The sequence below is a fragment of the Siphateles boraxobius genome, unplaced genomic scaffold, assembly GCF_051911475.1.
Source record: "Siphateles boraxobius isolate OS27281-9 unplaced genomic scaffold, OSU_SipBor_1 8, whole genome shotgun sequence".
Taxonomy (NCBI): domain Eukaryota; kingdom Metazoa; phylum Chordata; class Actinopteri; order Cypriniformes; family Leuciscidae; genus Siphateles; species Siphateles boraxobius.
The window spans coordinates 29,513,991-29,528,040 of record NW_027509208.1 but is presented as its reverse complement, the minus strand read 5'-3'; the positions used below and the strand labels follow the sequence as shown (position 1 = coordinate 29,528,040).

Sequence of the window (14,050 nt, the reverse complement as noted above, 5' to 3'; positions counted from 1 at the left end):
TTCACTAGGTTCTAGAGTGGGCGACAGGGAAACCTGGGCATACCCAAGGGCAGTCTCGAGGTATCACATCTATGAAGAATACTCTATTCAGTGCACACACACCAGCACAGCACACACTCCACGACTCAGGTCAGAAAAGACCACAACACACAGTTAGGACCCCTACCACCTAATTGCCCCCTCATCTGCCCCCGGATGCCCATGCCCTGCCAACAAACAACAGAAAAAAAAGGACATTAAAGAGCAGTGTTATACAAAAAAATAACAACAAATCACATAAATTCAGCAATACAATTCAACCACAAAAAATATATATAAATTCACTAATACAATAATTTTCAAAAATACTCGGTCTCGACTAGTTAAAGAAATAAACCAAAAAAAATAAACAAACTCAAAATATATCACAAATACAGAGTCATCCCTCGCTGAAAACCGTTCACTTGAAATGGCTCATTGAATGGCTCACTTAGAACGATTCACTTGAAATGGCTCACTTGAATGGCCCGCTTAGGACGGTTCACTTGAAATGGTTCACCTGAACGGTTCACTTGAACGGCCAATCGAGACGACTCACTCGCAACAAAACAACACACACAAAACAGAACCCAAACAGAACAGCAGTTGATGAGGCACAGCGCAAACAAAGTCGTATAGCGAAACACAGGGCAGATAATACTCATTCAGAAGTAGGTATCGTCCTTGTCGCATGCAACCAAGCACGCTGTCCCAGAATACCATCCCCAGACTATGCGATAGATGGAGGCGAATGTCTCCGACATGCTCGTTGGCATGAAGCACCGATAAATAGTACACTGTCTCAAATGTCCACATTCAGCCCTCCAACCAAGCCCATAGACCCGCCAACAGCACCGACAGTGGATAAACAGCTTCGGCAAATTTTACGAGCAACACGTTACGCTGAACCCAGCAGAAAGCAGCAGGGCGCATAGATGACGTCACGACCCCGGATAATGACGCATGCCAAGGAACTAGTAGCTCATGCTCTTATACGCACCGGAACCCTGCCCATTGGTCAAACCTAAAACAAGTGGGAGGGGTGCTAACCCATCCTGCCACAATCGGAAAACTTAAAGAGAAGGTTCAAATGTAGTTGTGGCATGACGAAAATGACGTTTAGTACGGCAATATGAACGTCAAAGTATGAGCAGTCAGAATGACCGCAATTGTCGTTCTAGTAGTTATGGAATTCCGGTAGTTCTAGTGTTAAAAGATTTTCTAAATTTGGCTTTAGAGCAGCTCACGGCTTTCCACCTACTCACACTCCAAACTTGGAACCACCCACAGCTGTAGGCAATGATGGCCTAATGTAGGTCACCATAAAATTGAGAACTCTGCTACACTCAAGGTTAGATGGTTTGAAGGACAGAATCCTTCAGTATGAGGTGCTGAAGCACACGTTGGCCAAGAGAGAAACCAGCTGAAGAGTAAGAAGAGTTAAATGTCTACATAAAGAATTGTTAATGTGTGTGTGACTTCTATTAAAAGATTTTCTAAATTTGGCTTCAACGAATGAACTACAAAGAATGAAACGGGTAGCTATGCTGCAAAAAAGTATGACATTATGGATTGTTTTTTGTATTCCACATATCTTAACAGTAGGCTTCAAAGAGATTGTGGAAGTCCTTTCTGCTTTTGCCTCCGATGTGTATGCTAAAATGTCACGTAAACTTTAGCGCCTACAAAATTAAACTACGCAAAACCATTTTAGAGGAGAAGCGCAGCAGAATGGTGAAGGGGGTGGATTGGAATCTACTGCTGCTTCAATGTATATGTAATGATTGATTATAATTAAGGTATTAATCAATATTTTTCCTTCTAAATATCAAATGAGTTAAATGACTTCTCTGGAGATTTTACTTTATTTATATAAGTTACCAGTGTGATTACTAAAATGTTCTTTTCATGTATTCTTTAATGTCTGTATTTGATATCTGAATGGAGTGCTTGCTTGTTTAACCCAGCTTCCAGAAATGAAATAGAGACTTGTTTTGTGTTTGAGAAAGGTCTTCAATGTGTTAAAACATATAGGGGTCATTGAAGCCAATAGTTTAAGGGGCCATTTCTTTGTTAAAGCCTTTCTTTCCAGTTAGACTAAAGTTTAGCTATCCTTGAGAGAAAGAACGCATTATCTTGATGTTTTGAGAGGACTCTCCTGTTTATAGTGAGAGCCTGGCCAAATCCAACCTTGGAAAAGCTGTGTGTTGGTGTGTGTGTTAGTCTTCTTGGTTACAGGTTAAGGAACCACTGGCATTATTGGAGATTGACTGAGTTGTTGTTCTGGACATGCTGGCGCCCAGCAACCCAAATCTGCGACCTGGAAGGTCATGACGTGCCTAACTTCAGCTGCATAATCGATGGAGATATGCTTCAGTCTATCTGTATATCTGTGGAAAATTACTGTGTTTATCTATTTCATAGCCAATGAGAATCATTCATCCTGTAAGCAATGACGTAGCTTAGACCTTGGAAATCGTATAACTGCTGTGATCTTTGTAACTGTAAGCGGGGCGGCCTACGAACTCCTGTGCGAGTATTGAAGCTGACTTCTGCTGATGAAACTGCAAACTATCTTCAGTAAATATTTTCTTTAATTTTTTATAATTCTGACTCTGGGTCTTCATTCTTCATATCTGGTTCTGGGTCTTTAACTGTATACCCCTTACAATGGAATGCCGATTGAGTTTCTATAAACCCTTAAGACTATATTTTCAGGGATCATTTCTATAGTTCTTTGCTTGGAAATGTGCTTTGAAAGTGCTTGTCTCCCAACCCACGAAGAAGAGTCATGATGCTCCTTTCTGAGTATGAATTGGGTGCAGAGCAGTGACTTTGGTTGTGAGCTCTGTGTCGTTGATGAGGTTCTGTATTGCTTTTCGCAATATTGAAGAAAGGAGTATGTTCTGAGTGGTGTTTGGTATTTAAGTCTCATTTTGGAATTGTTTGTTTTTGCATCTGTAGGTCCTATGCAGCAAACTTTGTTGAAATATGGAACTGTGTGTTGTCTAAGACAGAGGTTGCAAAAAGTGGATTTTAGAGTAAAGAGTGCTTCGGATATGTGCCCAGTTCGAGGTCAGCTATTGCAAATTTTCTTTAAATACTATCAATGTCAAGTTTCTGAAATGCCTAAGTTAGCAATTGTTGGTAGGTTTGTGACTTTTTCGTTGGACATCAGCTCTCTGCCGTTGATGAAGTTTCTGTGTTGCTGTTGTCGATGTTGAAGAAAGGGGTATGATCTGAGAGTTGTTTGACATTTGTGCATTTTGAGAAAGTGGATTGTTTTAGAAGCTTTTCTGGAACGCTTTCTGGCAATCCAATATTGGAAAGAGGAGCCCCGGACCAATGGAGCAGCTCACGGCTTTCCACCTACTCACACTCCAAACTTGGAACCACCCACAGCTGTAGGCAATGATGGCCTAATGTAGGTCACCATAAAATTGAGAACTCTGCTACACTCAAGGTTAGATGGTTTGAAGGACAGAATCCTTCAGTATGAGGTGCTGAAGCACACGTTGGCCAAGAGAGAAACCAGCTGAAGAGTAAGAAGAGTTAAATGTCTACATAAAGAATTGTTAATGTGTGTGTGACTTCTATTAAAAGATTTTCTAAATTTGGCTTCAACGAATGAACTACAAAGAATGAAACGGGTAGCTATGCTGCAAAAAGTAAGACATTATGAATTGTTGTTTGTATTCCACATATCTTGACAGTCGGCTTCAAAGAGATTGTGGAAGTCCTTTCTGCTTTTGGCCTCGACGTGTCCGCTGAAATGTCACGTAAACTTTAGCGACTACAAAATTCAACTACGCAAAACCATTTTATAGGAGAAGCGCAGCAGAATGGAATGCCAACTGAGTTTCTATAAACTGTTAAGAGTATATTATCAGGGATCATTTCTATAGTTCCTTGCTTGGAAATGTGTTCCGAAAGTGCTTGTCTCCCAAGCTGTGAAGAAGAGTCATGATGCTCGTTTCTGAGCATGAATTGGGCGCAGAGCAGTGGCTTTGGTTGTGAGCTCTGTCGTTGATGAGTGTTCTGTATTGCTTTTTGCAATATTGAAGAAAGGAGTATGTTCTGAGTGGTGTTTGGTATTTAAGTCTCATTTTGGAATTGTTTTGTTTTTGCATCTGTAGGTCCTATGCAGCAAACTTTGTTGAAATGCAGAACTGTGTGTTGTCTAAGACAGCAGTTGCAAAAAGTGGGTTTTATAGTAAAGAGAGCTTTGGATATGTCCCCAGTTCGAGGTCAGCCATCGCAATTTTTTTAAGAATGCAATCAACGTCAAGTTTCTGAAATGCCTAAGTTAGCAATTGTTGGTAGGTTTTTGACTTTTTCGTTGGACGTCAACTCTGTGTCGTTGATGAAGTTTCTGTGTTGCTGTTGTCGATGTTGAAGAAAGGGGTATGATCTGAGAGTTGTTTGACATTTGTGCCTTTTGAGAAAGTGGATTGTTTTAGAAGCTTTTCTGGAACGCTTTGTGGCAGTTCAATATTGGAAAGAGGAGCCCAGGACCAATGGAAAAGCTCACGGCTAGGAAAAGACATAAATCATGAACATTTCCACCTACTCACACTCCAAACTTGGAACCACCCACAGCTGTAGGCAATGATGGCCTAATGGAGGTCACCATAAAATTGAGAACTCTGCTACACTCAAGGTTAGATGGTTTGAAGGACAGAATCCTTCAGTATGAGGTGCTGACGCACATGTTGGCCAAGAGAGAAACCAGCTGAAGAGTAAGAAAACAGAGTTAGACTTGCAAAATCTTCTTTAATGATGTTGGCTTGCTTCAGTTCTGTCTTCCTTTTTTAAGGTGGCCTAGCGTTGTAACAGATGTGTGGAAAAAAACCCGGTTTGTTGATACCACAGCCCGGGAGGAACCTAAGTACCAGTTTAAATTCCTAAGTTCTTGGCTAAATAAAAGATCATTTCTGTTAACCCGGCTCCCGTCTCTCTTGTGGTTGTGTTTTGTGGCAGCTTAAACCTCTCCTCGTCTTGGGGCCCGAGTCACAGCATCCTTTGTATAAAGCAAACGTTGTCTCATCCAAGATACAATACCACATCACTGCAAAAACTTGAAATGTTTCCAGCGATGTGGTATTGCATCTCGGATAAGACCGCAGATATGAAAATCAGGTGTTATTGAAAAAACGGGCCTGACACGGGTTCATTTCACATTTCGATGTCAGTCATAGCATGTTTTCTAAGTGCTCAAATGACGTCAGGTTTCTGAAATGTCTAGATAAATAATTGTTAATGTGTGTGTGACTTCTATTAAAAGATTTTCTAAATGTAGCTTCAACGAATGAACTACAAAGCATGAAACGGGTAGCTATGCTGCAAAAAAGTATGACATTATGGATTGTTGTTTGTAGTCCACTTATCTTAACAGTCGGCTTCAAAGAGATTGTTTAAGTCCTTTCTGCTTTTGGCTCCGATGTGTGCGCTAAAATGTCACGTAAACTTTAGCGCCTACAAAATTCAACTATGCAAAACCATTTTAGAGGAGAAACGCAGCAGAATGGAATGCCGATTGAGTTTCTATTAACCGATAAGAATATATTTTCAGGGATCATTTCTATAGTTCTTTGCTTAGAAATGTGTTTCGAAAGTGCTTGTTTCCCAACCCATGACGAAGAGTCATGATGCTCCTTTCTGAGCATGAATTGGGCACAGAGCAGTGACTTTGGTTGTGAGCCCTGTGTCGTTGATGAGCGTTCTTTATTGCTTTTTGCAATATTGGAGTCAAGTCATCCTCATTTATATAGCGCTTTTAACAATGTAGATTGTTTCAAAGCAGCTTTACAGAGATAAACATATAATTTAACGTAACAGAGATTGGTTTGGTTTTATAGTGGCTCTTGAAAAATGTTTTTTCCAGCTAAAGTTAGTTTTGATTGATTCACTTCCGTCTAAATGATCATTTGTTATTAAATTAGGGGCCGCTAAGACGACACTGTTCTCTCTAAACAGACTTTAAACGTGAACCTGTGATAGACGCTGATGGCGTTCACATGCGCATTAAGAATTGATTCTATAGTTATGTGCGTTTGAATATATGTGCGCAGGTTTGTAATTCCTTACAAACCATGCCTAAACAAACTACTTGTCTATAAATTTTGATGCAGAATTTTTATTTTATCTTATCACTTTGGGTAGGTACGCGAACCGAAAAATTCCACAACGCTTTATCTGTAGAGTGGTATAGGGATCCTACATAGGGAGAGGCTAGTTGGCACTTCAGCAATGCATTGTCATCGGGTCCAGGCGAAAGTCCTTTGTCAGATCTGGATACGGCCTGGATCCAGCAGGCTGCGGGAAAACCTCGGGATAAACAAAGACACTAAAATTAGCGTAGATGCCATTCTTCTTATGATGTAACGAGTACATCAGGATATGAGGGAAGTGTTCCCAGTTCCGGCTGACCTAATCTAAGCAGCCTAATATTGAATTATAGAAGTGAATTATAGAGTGTTATGTGAATGCTAGGTCAAAGAGATGTGTTTTTAGTCTAGCTTTGAACTGACAGACTGTGTCTGCTTCCCGGACAATGTTAGGAAGATTGTTCCAAAGTTTTGGTGCTAAATAGGAAAAGGATCTACCGCCAGCAGTCGATTTATATATTCTAGGTATTATCAACTGGCCGGAGTTTTGAGATCGCAATAGACGTGAAGGACTATAATGCATTAAGAGCTCGCTCAAGAACTGGGGAGCTAAACCATTTAGTGCTTTGTAAGTAATCAGCAATATTTTAAAATTTATACGATGTTTAATAGGGAGCCAATTCAGTGTTGACAGAACCGGGCTAATATGGTCGTACTTCCTGGTTCTGGTAAGAAATCTAGCGGCTGCGTTTTGAACTAGCTGTAGTTTGTTTATTAAGCGTGCAGGGCAACCACCCAGTAGAGCATTACAATAATCTAGCCTTGATGTCATGAACGCATCAACTAGTTGTTCCGCATTTGTCAATGAGAGCATATGACGTAATTTAGATATATTTTTAAGATGGAAAAATGCGGTTTTACAGACACTAGACACATGACTTTCAAATGAAAGATTGGTATCAAAGAGCACACCCAGGTTCCTAACTGACGACGAAGACTTAACAGAGCAGCCATCAAGTGTTAGACGGTATTCTAGGTTATTACGTGTGGAAGTTTTTTGTCCAATAATTAGAATCTCTGTTTTTTTCAGAATTTAGTAGTAGGAAATTACTAGTCATCCAATTTTTGATATCAACTATGCATTCCGATAATTTTGTGAATTGGTGAGTTTCGTTAGGTTTGGAAGAAATATAGAGCTGAGTATCATCAGCATAACAGTGAAAGCTAATTCCATGTTTCCTAATGATATCTCCTAAAGGTAGCATGTACAGAGTGAACAGCAGCGGTCCTAGTACTGAGCCTTGTGGTACGCCATACTGAACTTGTGATCGATAAGACATCTCTTCATTTACTGCTACAAACTGATAGCGGTCAGATAAATATGATTTAAACCATGCTAATGCAATTCCACTAAGGACAACATAGTTTTCTAGTCTATTTAAGAGAATGTTGTGGTCAATGGTGTCAAATGCAGCACTAAGATCAAGTAACACTAATAGAGAGATACAACCACGATCGGATGATAAGAGCAAATCATTTGTGACTCTAATGAGAGCTGTCTCAGTTCTATGGTACTGTCTAAATCCGGACTGGAAATCCTCGCAGATACCATTTCTTTTAAGAAAGGAACACAGTTGTGAGGATACTGCCTTTTCTAGTATCTTTGACAGAAAAGGTAGATTTGAGATCGGCCTGTAATTTACTAATTCTGTAGGATCAAGTTGCGTTTTTTTAACAAGCGGTTTAATCATAGCCAGCTTAAAGGTTTTTGGTACGTATCCTAGAGACAAAGATGAATTAATGATGTTAAGAAGAGGATCTATGACTTCTGGAAGCATCTCTTTCAGTAGTTTAGTCGGTATAGGGTCTAACATATATGTTGTCGATTTAGATGAATTAACGAGTTTGCAAAATTCTTCCTCTCCTATGGCAGAAAATGAATCAAATTTTACCTCGGGGAGACTATAATGCACTCCCTGATGCGATACTGTAGTAGACGGTTGCATAGTTATAATTTTGTCCCTAATATTATCAATCTTATAAGTGAAGAAGTTGATAAAGTCATTACTGCTGTGTTTCTTGGAAACTTCTGGGCTTGAAGCTTTCTTTTACGTAAGTGTAGCCACTTTTTCAAATAAATACCTTGGATTATGTTTATTTTCTTTTAATAGGGTTGAAAAATAAGCAGATCTAGCAGCTTTTAAATCCTCTCTGTAAGCAATCGAGCTCTCCTTCCATGAAATCCGAAATACCTCTAGTTTTGTTTTCTTCCAGTTGCGCTCCATTTTTCTGGCTGCTCTCTTAAGGGCCCGGGTGTGCTCATTGTACCACGGTGTTGGACTATTTTCTTTAATCTTCTTTAAGCGCAACGGAGCAACTGTATCTAAAGTGCTGGAAAGGAGAGAGTTAAAAGTTTCTGTTGCAATATCAAGTTCTTCTAAGCTATCTGGGATGCTGAGACGATGAAACTGATTAGGAAGATTATTGATAAAGCAATCTTTAGTGGCAGAAGTGATAGGTCTAACATACTTGTAACACGGAGTTGGCTTTGCAGCCTTGGCTAAATGTAATTTACATGAGACTAGATAATGATCTGAGATGTCGTCGCTCTGCTGCAGAATTTCAAAAGCATCAACATTGATTCCAAGTGATAATATTAGATCTAGAGTATGATTACGACAATGAATAGGTCCTGACACGTGTTGTCTAACTCCAATAGAGTTAAGAATGTCTTTAAAAGCCAATCCCAATCCATCTTTTCCATTATCTACATGTATATTAAAATCACCAATAATTAGGACTTTATCTGCAGGCATTACTAATTCTGATAGAAAGTCAGCAAATTATTTGATAAAATCTTTATGGTGCCCTGGTGGCCTGTATACAGTTGCCAGCAGAATTCTCAAACTTGATTTATCGTTTACATTATATATTTTTACATTAAGCACCAAAACTTCAAAAGAAATATATTTTAAACTAGATTTTTTAGTGGTTTTGAAAATATTACTATAAATTACAGCAACACCTCCCCCTTTTCCTTTCAGGCGAGGTTCATGTTTATAACAGTAATCATGAGGGGTGGACTCATTTAAAGTAATGTAATTGTCTGGTTTTAGCCAGGTTTCTGTAATACACAGCACATCTAGGTTATAATCTGAAATCATATCATTAACTATGAGCGCTTTTGAAGTAAGGGATCGAATATTCAGCAACCAAAGCTTTATCGTTTGCTCATCTGTATTATATCTATTTTTTATTTGTTGAATATCAATTACATTTTTAACCTTAGATCGGTTTGGACGTTTTTTGGATTTCCAAATCCGGGGAACAGACACAGTCTCTATATGATGATATCTAGGTGAAAGAGCCGCTATGTGATGGGATTTATCTGACCTTGGTGACACGAGGCCGCGAGGAAGAAAGGAGTATGTTCTGAGTGGTGTTTGGTATTTAAGTCTCATTTTGGAATTGTTTTGTTTTTGCATCTGTACTTCCTATGCAGCAAACTTTGTTGAAATGCGGAACTGTGTGTTGTCTATGACAGCAGTTGCAAAAAGTGGGTTTTAGAGTAAAGAGTGCTTTGGATACGTGCCCAGTTCGAGGTCAGCCATTGCAAGTTTTCTAAAAATGCAATCAACGTCAAGTTTCTGAAATGCCTAATTCAGGACTTGTTGGTAGGTTTTTGACTTTTCCGTTGGACGTCAGCTCTGTGTCGTTGATGAAGTTTCTGTGTTGCTGTTGTTGATGTTGAAGAAAGGGGTATGATCTGAGTGTTGTTTGACATTTGTGCCTTTTGAGAAAGTGGATTGTTTTAGAAGCTTTTCTGGAACGCTTTCTGGCAATCCAATATTGGAAAGAGGAGCCCAGGACCAATGGAGCAGCTCAAGGCTAGGAAAAGACATCAATCATGAACATTTCCACCTACTCACAGTCCAAACTTGGAACCACCCACAGCTGTAGGCAATGTGGGTGCATATCCATATCCATATCCTTTTGGATATGGATATGTTAAGACAACAGTTGCAAAAAGTGAGTTTTATAGTAAAGAGAGCTTTGGATATGTTTAGGGCTGGGTATTGTTAGGAATTTCACAATTCGATTTGATTTCGATTCTTGAGGCTTCGATTCGATTTCGATTAGATATTGATTTATTAGCTTCGATATCGATTCAATAATCAGTAAATACACAAATAAATTAAGTACCTGAGTAGCCTATATTTTTAAAAAATGTGTGTAGTATTACCAATGTTTAATAACAAATTGACCCCAGCATGTTTCCTGTCGTGGTTTATTTAGCAGAACAAACTGTACAATATAGTACATGTGTTGAATACAAACCACAACTCTAACAAACAGGTGCTTTATTAACACCTCTAAAGTGCATGTAACTGTAATAGAAAGTATATTTCTTTCTTCCTATACATTCAAGTTATAAAAGAAATGTAAACAGAAGCACAAAATGTGCATACTCATAGAAAGAGTGGGGGTTCAATCTTCACCTGGCTGGCAGGAGCCGCCACTGGCATGTCACGTGACCTGTCATTGGCTGGCTGGCAGCTGCCAGTCTGATTCTAGCATGTCACATGACCTGTCAGTGGCTGGCTAGTTGCCTGGCAGTCTGCTGTAGCGACTGACCGAATCCTGTTTTCCTTTCACTACTGAACAAATATGAACACATATATGTTTAATTCACAAAACCTTGAATCATGTGAAATGGTGCCCCAATGTCTGCCAGCAGGTCATTGATTAACTCCATTTATGACGCATTGCGCAATCAAGAAACAGTTCCCCGTTGTTCTCGAAACCCTCACGTGGTGCACACCACGGATGGACAATATGCCCTAAGGATACACACACACACACCACACATACCCGCACACAAACGTCCTTTGTGTGCAACTTAGGATAGGAATGTCCTTAATGTATATAACACAGAATTGTATCTAACCTTCCTGTATGCATGCATATCTAATTAGTTTTGTCTTATTCTATAGATGTAATTGGAGACTGGTCTGTAACTTCAAATCTTAAGTGTATTTCTAAAGAAAGATTACCTAACAGTATCATCTTCTGTAAACTCTCCCTCTTGCTAGGTCATAAAACTTTATGACCCCCAAAAGAAATTCCAAGGGAATCACAGCTCCCACTTGAATTCTGATAAAGAAAGAGGAATAGACTCTGCAATTATATATTTTCTATAAGTATAACCACTTAAGAAATGTATAAACATGAATTTGATCTTTCCTAGGTCATGGTAGCCGGTATTATGGCTTTATAGTCGTGTGAGTGAACATTAAATGTGTGTAATTCTGCATATGAATGTAACTTCATGTTTCTTCTACTCTTTCCGGCCATTCTTGGTACCTGTTTGACCGTCTTGTTTTGACTAAACCAGTCATACATAGGATATTACAGTAAAATGTATTGTTCTGTGTGTACAATCTTTCTGGCTAGAAATGACAAAATTTTATAGCATCATCAATTATCCTGACAAGACAAAGAAGAACTTTTCCCGCTCGAGATGCTCTAAGATGATTGGTTCACATACGCGAAGCAGGCATGAACCCCTCCTCTCTATAAGAAACTGACACAGGAGTTTCTCAAAAAAAAAAGGAGAGCACTTTCCCTGTGAGAGGTGTCCGGTCCCATGGCTCCTTAGGGAGCATTACACCGCGTTTCTTTTCTTTTCCTTTCTTTACTAAGTTTTATTTTCATTCTTCGCCTCTCCCTCCCGAGGGAGATGAACTCTGAACTATTTCCTTGGTAACTTCACGTTTGGTGAACCTTTAAAACTTCCCGCGAGTCTGCTCGCCCCGGAAGACACGAGAGAACAAGCCTATAGCGCCGAAGGACAAACACGCACACGACTCTGCGTTCTTCAGCTCACACAAAGAGAACCATATACGCAAGTATAGGTTATTGATTTGATTTGATTTGATTGATGTGATTTCTTGTTGCCTCTCTAAGGGTTATTGTCTGTGATTTTTGCCATGCTGCGATCACCCCGGTGATCTCTCTCATCCTGACCGTTAGTTTCACTTTCTCATCCTCTATCTCTCTCTCTCTCTATATATATATATATATATATATATATATTTCACTCTCTCTCTCTCAATCAATCTCTCTCTCTCTCACTCCCGTTGTTATTCGTTTGTCTCGTTAGTTTTACTGTTTATTGTACATACATGTATCCCGGGTTTAAATGTAGAATTCTGTATCCGTAGTTTCATTTTATTAAAACCATTATATTCTTGATTGCTAATTGTCTAAAGTTCTCATTTTTACAAAGTCAATGAAGTGTTCGACCCTTTTGCTACAAAGCTTTACAATTCGTTACTATTTCAGTAGCCTAAATTTTATGATAACAAGAAGGTGATTTTTCATGGCCAGAAAATAGCTTTTTGGAATTATAAGAAAGAGATAATTTTTGTTGAAAATTGATAAGTTAATCTTACGGCCGTTTGCTGGACAAACAGATTGTTCGATAACTAAATTAATTCCATTTAAGGTTATCTCATATAATCGATCTGTAATAAGACTATTGATATATTAATGACGAACCATAACCCATTATGGTGATCATTCATATATACAATCGATCTATTTTCAGCTTCGATAATTTAACTGTAATATGCAATATATTAATCATTCATGATTAATTATTAAATTCCCTATATATAATTTGAGCTAATTTAATGTAAGACTCATTGTCCCTACACTGCCTTTGCCAAGTTTCAAATCCATTGGTTTTTAGCAGTTTTTGTTTTTTGTGTTCCTCCCTTTCTAGCTTATTTATTATGCAACTGTTAATATGATTATGTTCTTAAGTATGATTTATGTTTTGGGGACTGTTATCCCAATTAAACCAGTCAAATGGCCATGATCAGACTGGCAGCTTACTGACGCTTTACTCGACGCTCATGAGTCAGTGTGGCTGATCAGCGAGTATAACGCGTTGCCTGACACTCTGGCTGCACGGAAATTAATTGTTTTCTTATTAAGCATATAATGTCATGCATCTATTCTTTAGTATAATTGATGTTTCGGGGACTGTTATCCCTATTAAAGCAGTCAAATGTGCCATGATCAGACTGGCAGCTACTGACGCTTTGCTCGAGTCGCTCGAGGCTCATGAGTCAGCCGCGGCTGATCAGTGAGTGTAACGCGTTGCCTGACACTCTTGCTGCACGGAAATTAATTGTTTTTTTATTAAGCATATAATGTCATGCATCTATTCTTTAGTATAATTGATGTTTTGGGGACTGTTATCCCTATTAAACCAGTCAAATGTGCCATGATCATACTGGCAGCTACTGACGCTTTGCATGAGTCGCTCGAGGCTCATGAGTCAGCCGCGGCTGATCAGCAAGTATATCGCGTTGCCTGACACTCTCGCTGCACGGAAATTAATAGTTTTCTTATCAAGCATATAATGTCATGCATCTATTCTTTTGTATAATTGATGTTTTGGGGATTGTTATCCCTATTAAACCAGTCAAATGTGCCATGATCAGACTGGCAGCTACTGACGCTTTGCTCGAGTCGCCCGAGGCTCAGGGTACTGATCCGCTTTTGCGACATGACTGAAGCGTGGTGTCGCACGCCTCTCCACATTTGTAAGTTGATGGGCGTTCCTCAAGTTTACCGCTATGGGCGTGGTTTTGACCCAGCGGCCAGTCTAGAACAAAGGCCCCTCGAGAGACTACTTCTATTGGATAGACGCGTCGCGTTTGACGGATTAATTTGCATAATGGTGGGCATCGGCCAGCTTTTTGACGTGCAGCATTTTTCCAAATGAAGCGCCGCCTTCCCGGAATGCTTTGCAGGCGGTTTAAAGTCGTGGGACGTCACCCATAGGAATGACGGTACTGATCCACTTTTGAGACACGACTGAAGCGTGGTGTCGCATGTCTCTCCACATTTGT

General features: G+C 39.4%; 3 non-coding genes across 3 annotated transcripts; all 3 read left to right on the top strand.

Moving 5' to 3' along the window:
• The first annotated feature begins 2,720 nt into the window (after positions 1-2,720).
• LOC143729955 (small nucleolar RNA U3) lies at positions 2,721-2,933 on the top strand. The gene has a single exon (XR_013200202.1). It is a non-coding gene; the product is annotated as a small nucleolar RNA U3 (small nucleolar RNA).
• Positions 2,934-3,892: 959 nt separating this feature from the next.
• LOC143729987 (small nucleolar RNA U3) lies at positions 3,893-4,104 on the top strand. The gene has a single exon (XR_013200231.1). It is a non-coding gene; the product is annotated as a small nucleolar RNA U3 (small nucleolar RNA).
• Positions 4,105-5,574: 1,470 nt separating this feature from the next.
• On the top strand, positions 5,575-5,790 carry LOC143730036 (small nucleolar RNA U3). Its single transcript, XR_013200272.1, has one exon. It is a non-coding gene; the product is annotated as a small nucleolar RNA U3 (small nucleolar RNA).
• Positions 5,791-14,050: the final 8,260 nt, after the last annotated feature.